This window comes from Sus scrofa, chromosome 3 (assembly GCF_054392235.1).
Source record: "Sus scrofa isolate SSC_HxYL_T2T_F1_AM1 chromosome 3, Sscrofa_HxYL_maternal_Yorkshire_Landrace_v2.0, whole genome shotgun sequence".
Taxonomy (NCBI): Eukaryota; Metazoa; Chordata; class Mammalia; order Artiodactyla; family Suidae; genus Sus; species Sus scrofa.
The window spans coordinates 89,812,419-89,821,149 of NC_139385.1; the positions used below are offsets into that span (position 1 = coordinate 89,812,419).

An 8,731-nucleotide genomic window follows, 5' to 3' on the forward strand; every position below is an offset into this window, starting at 1 on the left:
TGCTATTACAAAGTACATAGACTGGGATGTCTATAAACAATAGAAATTTATTTCTCACAGTTCTGAAGCCTGAGAGTCTGAGATCAGGATGCTACCATGGTCGGACTCTGGTCAGGGTCCTTTTCTGGGTTGCAGACTCTGGACTTTTCCTTGTCACCTCATATGGCGGTGAGCAGAGAGAGGAAGCAAGCTTTCTCATGACTCTTAGGAAAGTGCTAATTCCATTCATGAGGGCTCTATCCAAATGATCTCATGGAATCCTACTTACCTCCCAAGGCCCCACCTCCTAGTACTATCACATTGTGGGGGTAGGGTTTCAACATCTGAATTGTGGGAGGGCACAAACGTTCAGTCCATACGTGGGGAATATCCGGGAATATTAACATACAGCAACGAAGGTTTGATTTTTTTTTTTTTTTTTTTTTTTTTTTGTCTTTTTGCCATTTCTTGGGCCGCTCCTGCGGCATATGGAGGTTCCCAGGCTAGGGGTCGAATCGGAGCTGTAGCTGCCAGCCTACACCAGAGCCACAGCAACGTGGGATTCGAGCCGCATCTGCAACCTACACCACAGCTCACGGCAACGCCGGATGGTTAACCCACTGAGCAAGGCCAGGAATCGAACCCGCAACCTCATGGTTCCTAGTCAGATTCGTTAACCACTGCGCCACGACGGGAACTCCGGTTTGATTTCTTCATTCCTCACACACTGCTGGATAAAGAGGAGGTGCTCAGAAAATGGCTGTTAAGTGTAAATCAAGTTATTCTTTTCTGTCAATGGTGTGGTTATATATCTACAAATTGAGTAATCTGTGTGGTTTCGAGGCACATCATATTTTGCTGTCAGTTTCCTTCAAAATGTTAATAAATATTCTTGGCCAATAGGCCCTTTCCAGAAGAACTGGCTTTAGACCACCAAAAAGACACTAATGGCACAAAAGTACCTAATTTTTACTATCACCAAGGCATAGGCTTTTAATTTCACACAATGGAAATTCTAAGGAAAAAAAAAAAAAAGGAAAAAAAAACCTCTTTCAAGGCATTTTTTGGTATGGGGAGAATTTCAAGAAATAGTCAAACAGGGTAAACGTCGTGGGTGGGGAGTCCTGCCTAAGGTTCACTTCCTCTAATTCATACAGTTCCCAGACTTTTCTCTCCTGCAGACACCTGCAGGGAAACTGCTTGCATGCGAGGCCTGCTGGGGTCCAGGAAATGCTCCTCTGCTGTGGCCGGGTGTCCCGAGCTGACAGGTCAGTGTACAAAAGCTGTGAGCAAACAACGGGACCTCCGCTTTTGCTTTCAAGCTGTCTGGGGGGAAAATGCTGACGTGTCTTGCTACCCCTCTTCCTGTCCCTGTCTTCCTGTTGATCTGTGTGTGCTTTTATAACCTCCTCACTTATCACCCATTCAGCTTCATCCCAAAAGCATAATAGAAAGGAATAATGAATTCAGACAGGTGACCTCTTCTTCATTAAGGCAGCCCAGGGTCAAAATCCCAGATTTAAAAAGATGATAGACAAATTATGAGGTGATTTTTGACATTAAAAACAGTTTGGGAACTGAGAAGGATAAAGCTAGGAAGGAGTGTTAGAAACTATTTGTTGCACTCACCCTCCAATTTTGTAGATGAGAAAACTTCCCACAGAGGGAAAACGACCGGGCCAATGACTTTCTCATTCCTAACTCATACTTTTCAGAAGGGAGAGTTTTGCCACAGGAATTTTCATTTCTTAGAGCAATCAAAATATGATTTTATTTGAAAATATGTTATACATACATTCCTGGGAATATATCTATGTATACTGAAGGATGATGGCTCATGAAAGGAAGTGTGAATTTGTGTAGTACTTTATATAATGTGGTTCTAAACTCTGAATAAAGAATCCCATTCCATATAGAGAAGTTTTCATGCTTCCTATTAACAACTTGTGTTTAGAATAAATACATATTATGAATAGAACCACCTCTAGTAAGCAATTAATAAACATTCTTGGGTTATATATTGACATAAATATATTTTTAAACCTTAAGAGGAGACAAAGTATTAACAAGGTCAAGGTTACCCCATTTCCTCTTGATAACCTTGGTGGGCATCCTTTCAGCTGCCTTTTTAACACTTTCTAGCATCATCTCTATAACTTGCCTATGTGATTTTTCAGGTAGCAGCTGTGTGATCAAGTAGTTGTATGCATGTGCATGTGCACATGTGCACACACACGCAATGCTTCTAGGAACAAAAGCTGGCCCATAACATTAGCTCAAGTCAATAGAAAATAAAATGCTTTTCTTTCTTCCTTTTTTTTTTTTTTAAAGCTTAGTGCAGGCACCCTTCTTAGGGGCATGCTGTCAGTCCAGGCTTTTGTCCTGGCTGGCTCCTGATTTTTTAATGCAAGCTGAAAGTGCCACTCCTACAAACACACTCCTTGGAGCCCACTTTGGCTTGCTGCCACCTGCCCTTGCAGGATTAAGAAGCATGGATCCATTGCTATTATAGAGTCTGAAGCAGAGCCAAGAAGAAATCTCAAAGGACCCTCTCTCTAGACATATTCGAGTAGAATAAAAATGAGATACAAATGATGGCACGGTGCCTCTGGCACTCTGGGGGCAAAGTGGGGGCTGTGTTGTAGGTTAGGAGGATATTCCGGTTCTTGGGAGAAAAATTAAATTAAAACATGTTGTTGTTTTATGTATTTATTTATTTTTGGCCACACCCAAGGCATGCAGAATATCCCAGGCCAGGGATTGAACCCACACCACTGCAGTAACAGAGCCACAGGAGTGACACGGATCTTTAACCCACTGAGCCACAAGGGAACTCCCAAACATGTTATTCTTTAGCTATGAATTTCCTTCAGACCTCTTATCAACAGGGTGGATCTTTTTGTTGTTTATCCTCAGAGAGCAAATTGGAATTCCTTAAAGCAAACATACACATTCAGGGTTGTGCCGGGCAGAGTTGAGACGTGTCTCCATGACTTTTTATTTTCCCAGAATCCCCATCCTGCTAATAGTTAACAGAGAAAGCAATCGAAAGCACTCATTTATGCTAAAGTGTTAGACTTGATGTGCTACTTCTCCCAGAGGTACCTACACTCCAGAGATAGCTGCTTTCCAGAAGCTTGTGCAGAGCAAACAATATTTAACCTAAAAGAGTATACAGAACTAATGTTAGAAGTTCAGTGCTTTTAAATCACCCTTTCCAGAAAACCATCTATTAATGCAAGAGTGGATCTAAATATATCTGTCTGATGCGGTGACAGGGGGGAAAAAAAGAGGAATGTCATACATAACAAACCTAGAAGGATAAGTCATGACTTCCGCTATTTTTCCTTCCTGCTTCCCTTACCAATCATTTTAGCCCTCATAATGGTTCCAGCACCTTCACACCTCCAATGCCTCTGCCTTCATGACTAAACCAGTTCTGAAGACTCAGCAAAGCATGTCACATGTTTTATTAGTAAAGATAAAGTCAGTGCTGAGTTCAGTGCAAAATGAAATTAGGGGTCACAACCAATGCCACGGAGTAGAACAAAATGGGAAAAAGTTCAGAGGAGAAATGTCAGACCACATAAGAGCTACACAAGTAGCCTGCAAAGCTGTGGGAATCACTAATGTTTTTATGCGAAAGAAGGATATTTAAGCTAATGATGCTTGATTGTTTTTCCCTTTTATTCTAAGAGTAGGAAGTGAAAAAAAAAATCCACTTGATTGTATCAGGATCAGAGAATGTACCAGGTATTTGCTGACCAACAGCCTCTCTGTGCCTCTATCATCCCTTCAACCCCCATGCATTATTGTCATTTATTATGCTTTGGATCCAGCACAAGCAATTATACCTCAGTGTGGTGCCAGGGACGGGAGGAGTGGTCCACCCAGGGGCAGGCCACCCAAGGGTCCCTGGCCTGGAAAAGACCTAAAAACTAATAAAACCAGCTAGAAATCCAGTCTGCTTCCTATTATCACCATGGCAAGCAATTCTAAACAATGCCGGTAAAAAAATGCTCACCGCTCACCAGAAAAAAAAAAAAAATGCTGCAATTGCTGTTGAGTTTTAACAGTATAAATGTAAGCTGCAGTTTAACACATTTTCTATTGCTTCTTCTTTAGTAAACATATTCTGTGTTAAAGTTGATTCAGAGAATTAACTCTGCATTTATTTTGAGAGTAACTGCATAAGAAAGCTTGTTTTGAGCATACGTGATCAGCCTCTTTGGTCCTTCAGATTCCTTCAAATTCAATTCAAACAATTGATTCAAAATCAACAGTCATAGCACAATGATGGTAGAGACAAACAGAACTTGAGTTACTTCAATTCTGTCATTCTGTGTGACCACATGGAGTTTTTATTGTGTTTAAAGTTTCTGGCATTTATTGTCAAATGGGATTTTTATGCATCTCTGCCAAATGTATCCTTATGTTGAAAACTCTTCCTATTTATTTAAACTGTTACTTCAGGTGAAAGAGAGCTTCTGAAATTAAAATTAATGAAAAATGTTCTTTGATCAAAGATGGATCAACACATCATGAATATGGGAAGAAAAAGGAGTTTGACAAAGTCATTGACAAATGTGCAGAAGTTAATTGCAAAAACAGAAACTATAGCAATTGCTATTCATTACTATTAAAGATCAATAGGTAAGTCTAAGTTTTCATCTTTTTCTTCAAAAATACATTCATGAAATTGAAAGTATTATTCCATAACTCTTTTTCCTTTTTTTTAGATTATGACCTTTATTTTTATTTATTTATTTATTTATTTATTTAGTCTTTTTGCTATTTCTTTGGGCCGCTCCCGAGGCATGTGGAGGTTCCCAGGCTAGGGGTCAAATCGGAGCTGTAACCACCAGCCTACGCCAGAGCCACAGCAACATGGGATCTGAGCCACGTCTGCAACCTACACCACAGCTCATGGCAACGCCAGATCGTTAACCCACTGAGCAAGGGCTGGGATTGAACCCGCAACCTCATGGTTCCTAGTCGGATTCGTTAACCACTGCGCCACGACGGGAACTCCTTATTTTTATTTTTTTATTGATGTAATGCATAGGTTCATAAGAGAAATTTTCTGGCTGTGATTATTGGTTTCATTGTGTGATTTTACTAAAATTAATTTTGTTATATAGGAAGGAGGTATTAGAAATGATCTGCTCTGGATGTCAGATATTAGCCCTAGCACCCTAACCAGTCACCTATTCTGTTTGGGGGCTCCCTGACTCTCCTGCTCCCACACAGCCTCATCCCCACCCCCACTCCATTCCTTCACCCACCACTGCAAACAGGACCTGTTATTCAGGTGCTGGAGAAAGGCAGTTAAGATGTACTTAAGATAATTCACTCCTCCTCCCAGGTTCTTCCAGCTTTCCCCTTTTTCTTGTAGAGAAAGAAGTTAGGTTACAAAATTGGTAGGGTAAAACTCAAACCTCCATCCTCTTTTCCCATTTGTTGAGAGCAGAAATGAGCAGAAGCCTGAGCCTACAGGACACGCCTACCATCTGAGTAATGCTGGGGAGAGGGGTAGGAGACACGAGGATTCAGCTAGCACAGGCTTTGCTTGGACCCTCAGACCCCTGCATCTAAAGCCAGGAGCACTCAGTGGCTTTCCTCTCTGGAGGACAGTCTGATGACTCAAGTCTTGGCACCATCCAGGGGCCCTTGGTCTGGAGATGCAGTATTAATCAACACTGCCTGGAGCCCGCATCCCTCCTACCCTCCATACTCAGGCTCCCAGCATCACCTTAATGCTAGAGAGAGAAGGAAGTTTCCTTTTTCTTTTTTTTTTCTCTTTTTTCTTTTCTTTCTTTTTCTTTTTTTTTTTTTTTTTTTTTTGCCTTTTCTAGGGCCGCTCTTGCGGCATATGGAGATTCCCAGGCTAGGGGTCCAATATGAGTTGTAGCCACTGGCCTATGCCAGAGCCACAGCAACGCAGGATCCGAGCCGCGTCTGCAACCTACACCATAGCTCATGGCAACACTGGATCCCCATCCCACTGAGCAAGGCCAGGGATTGAACTCACAACCTCGTGATTCCTAATCGGATTCGTTAGCCACTGCACCACAACGGGAACTCCAGAAGTTTCCACTTCAATCCACGTACCTCTTCCCAGTCCACCCCAACTCTGATCAGCCTGATGTCCCTAACTCTGAATAATCAACACAAGAAGGAAGCTATTTCCCATCAAAATTTAGCACAGGATTATCATCACTTTTCAGTTCTCAAAAGGTTCCTGAATCATCCGATAGTGATTCATTATGTCATTAAGTGTCACATTTCCTTCATGTTGGTGACAGGGAAAAGTTATGATACTTATTTTTCATTTTTACTTACAAAATATAATGAATTCCACTGATGACCTATTTCTGAAATCCACCAATCAAAGGGAATCATAAAGTTCACCATAGTAACAGCTCAGTGTCAGCCCCCACGTGAGAACCACACAGCTTAGGAGGCCCCGGCCAATAGTAGGGCAGAGCAATGTTACCATCTCATAGCAACCAAGAGATCTGCATGGCAACATCAGTTGCTATATAAAAGAAAAATTAGAAACAATATTCTGCTAGGGAGAAATAAAGGTATTAACTGTTAAGTCATACTTGAGTCATGGTTGTGAGGACTCATCTTAAAATATCCATCTAAATATAGCTCAGATAATACCTGTCAGATCCAAGAGTCCACATGACTCTGCATAGGAACTCTTTACCCACCACCACCTGGAACCATATGACTCTGCATAGAACAGATTGCTTCTGCATAGGAAGGGAGAGTCTTTGAATACTAGGAACTGTAAGGCATATCAGGAGGCTAAATTATGCATGAATCATCACATTTAATCCCATGAGCTAGGCAGGGCAGATATCATTATTATCTATCACTAAATTCTCCATCTTCCCCCCACCCCAACCCCAAATTGCTTCCGCTTCAAGCTTTCCCATCTTCATTAATAGCAATACAATTCTTTTAAGTATTCAGACTGAAAACCTCAGAGGCCTCCTTCTTGACTATTTTCTTTCTCTCATGCTCAGTCAAATCCATCAGCAGACCCTCTCCTTTCTTTCAAGATATGTCTAGAATCCAGCACCTCCATGAGGCCAAACCACTGTTCTCTCTCACCTGAACCTCCTAACCTGTGTCCCTGCTTCATACCTACAGTCTGTTCTCAATACAGCCAAAGTGATACTTCCAAAATATGAGTCCTTGGCTCATGACCCTCCAAGAACTTCCGATCCTCTCACAGAGAAAACCCAAGTCCTCACTGTGACCTCCAAGACTGCACACAACTTAGTTCCCTCTTGTTCCCCTCTCACTCCCTCTCCACTACTGTGTGCTTCCTCACCGGCTCCAGCTACCCTGTTCTCCCTGCTGTTCTTCCAGCACATCAGGCTCCCTCCTACCTCAGTGCCTTTGCACTAGCTACTCTTCTCTGTTTGGAACCTTTTCCCTCCAGATACCCTCAAGGCTCACTCCCTCACTTCCTTCAAATATTCATGCAGATGTTACCTTCTAAGTGAACCCTTGCCTGACCTATTTTAAAACTGGACTCTGTACCCACATCCTTCACCCACTTCCTCTAACTCCCTTCTGTGATATAATTGATACATAGAACAATGCCTGGCACTTACCAAGTATTCAATAAATATGTGATTATGAAGCACTGTTTTATGGATAAGCTCATTGGGCTCAAGAAGCTAAATGAGGCGTTCCTGCTGTGGTGAGTTCCTGCTGTGGGATTAGGAGCATCTCTGAAGCACTGGGACAAATTTGATCCCTGGCCTGGCACAGTGGGTTAAAGGATCCAGAATTGCTGCAGCATGGCATAGGTCACAACTATGGCTCGGATTTGATCCCTGGCCTGGGAACTCCCTTTGCCTCGGGTGACCAAAATAGAAAAAATAAAGCTGAATGATTTACTCAGGGGCTGGCATCCAGAACATATTAGAGGTCAGACTTGAAGCTCGATTTGCCAGTGATTTCCCAAATTGTGTTTTTACCACATTTTGGTTTCCTTTTTTAGATCTACCACCTCTTCTAATAGGGCCATGAATGTGTTCATCCCCCGGGAAAGGAAGGACTTCTAGGCTGAGGGCATGGCCAAGGCAGGAGTGGAGAGTGGCGATGAGCTGGTCCAGAGCCTGAGTGTGCCACAGCTTGAAGTTCTCAGACCAGGGATTGAACCTGGCAGCAGAGGTGAAAGCGCCAAATCCAAGCCACTAGACCACCAAGGAACTCCATTCAGCATTCTTATTCTTTTATTCACTCAGGTCAAAGCCAAAAATTTAAATGGAAATTTCAGTCTGTAAAATGTTTCCTCAGTTCCTGCTAGTTTGTCCTCAAAGAGTCTCAGAGTTGTCTTATTTGTACATTGCATGACTGGTTGAAAAAAAATTTTTTAAATCCTGTCATAAAGATGTTTTTTGGTCTATACACAAGTTTGGGTTTTTGTTTTGTTTTTAAAGAGAAACCGCCTAGTGTTATGGAATTATGTGGGATGTTTACTAAGCTAAAAACTGTAGTAATATGCCCACATTTTCGACCCTAATTCTAACAGTGGATGGTAAAGTGGCAGAGGATAAAATAAATGGGAAGAGTGGAAAGATCACCCACAAGCAGGACATGGAGAGGAATAAACCTGAAGCAAGAACATTTGCTTCTGTGACTTATGTTGGTGGTTAGAAAATGCTGGTATAATCTTGTTGGGTATGTGTTGAAGAAAAAAAATTATCATGACTTTTCCACCAAG

General features: G+C 42.0%; 1 long non-coding RNA gene across 3 annotated transcripts in view; it reads left to right on the plus strand.

Moving 5' to 3' along the window:
* The window catches only part of LOC146404767 (uncharacterized), a 166,730-nt gene extending 158,315 nt beyond the window's left edge, over nt 1–8,415 (plus strand). For all 3 annotated transcript variants that reach the window (XR_014841812.1, XR_014841811.1, XR_014841813.1), the window contains 3 exons: nt 1,137–1,247; nt 4,506–4,632; nt 8,006–8,415. This is a non-coding gene — a long non-coding RNA (uncharacterized LOC146404767). The remainder of the gene's footprint in view (nt 1–1,136; nt 1,248–4,505; nt 4,633–8,005) is intronic.
* The last annotated feature ends 316 nt before the right edge of the window (nt 8,416–8,731 follow it).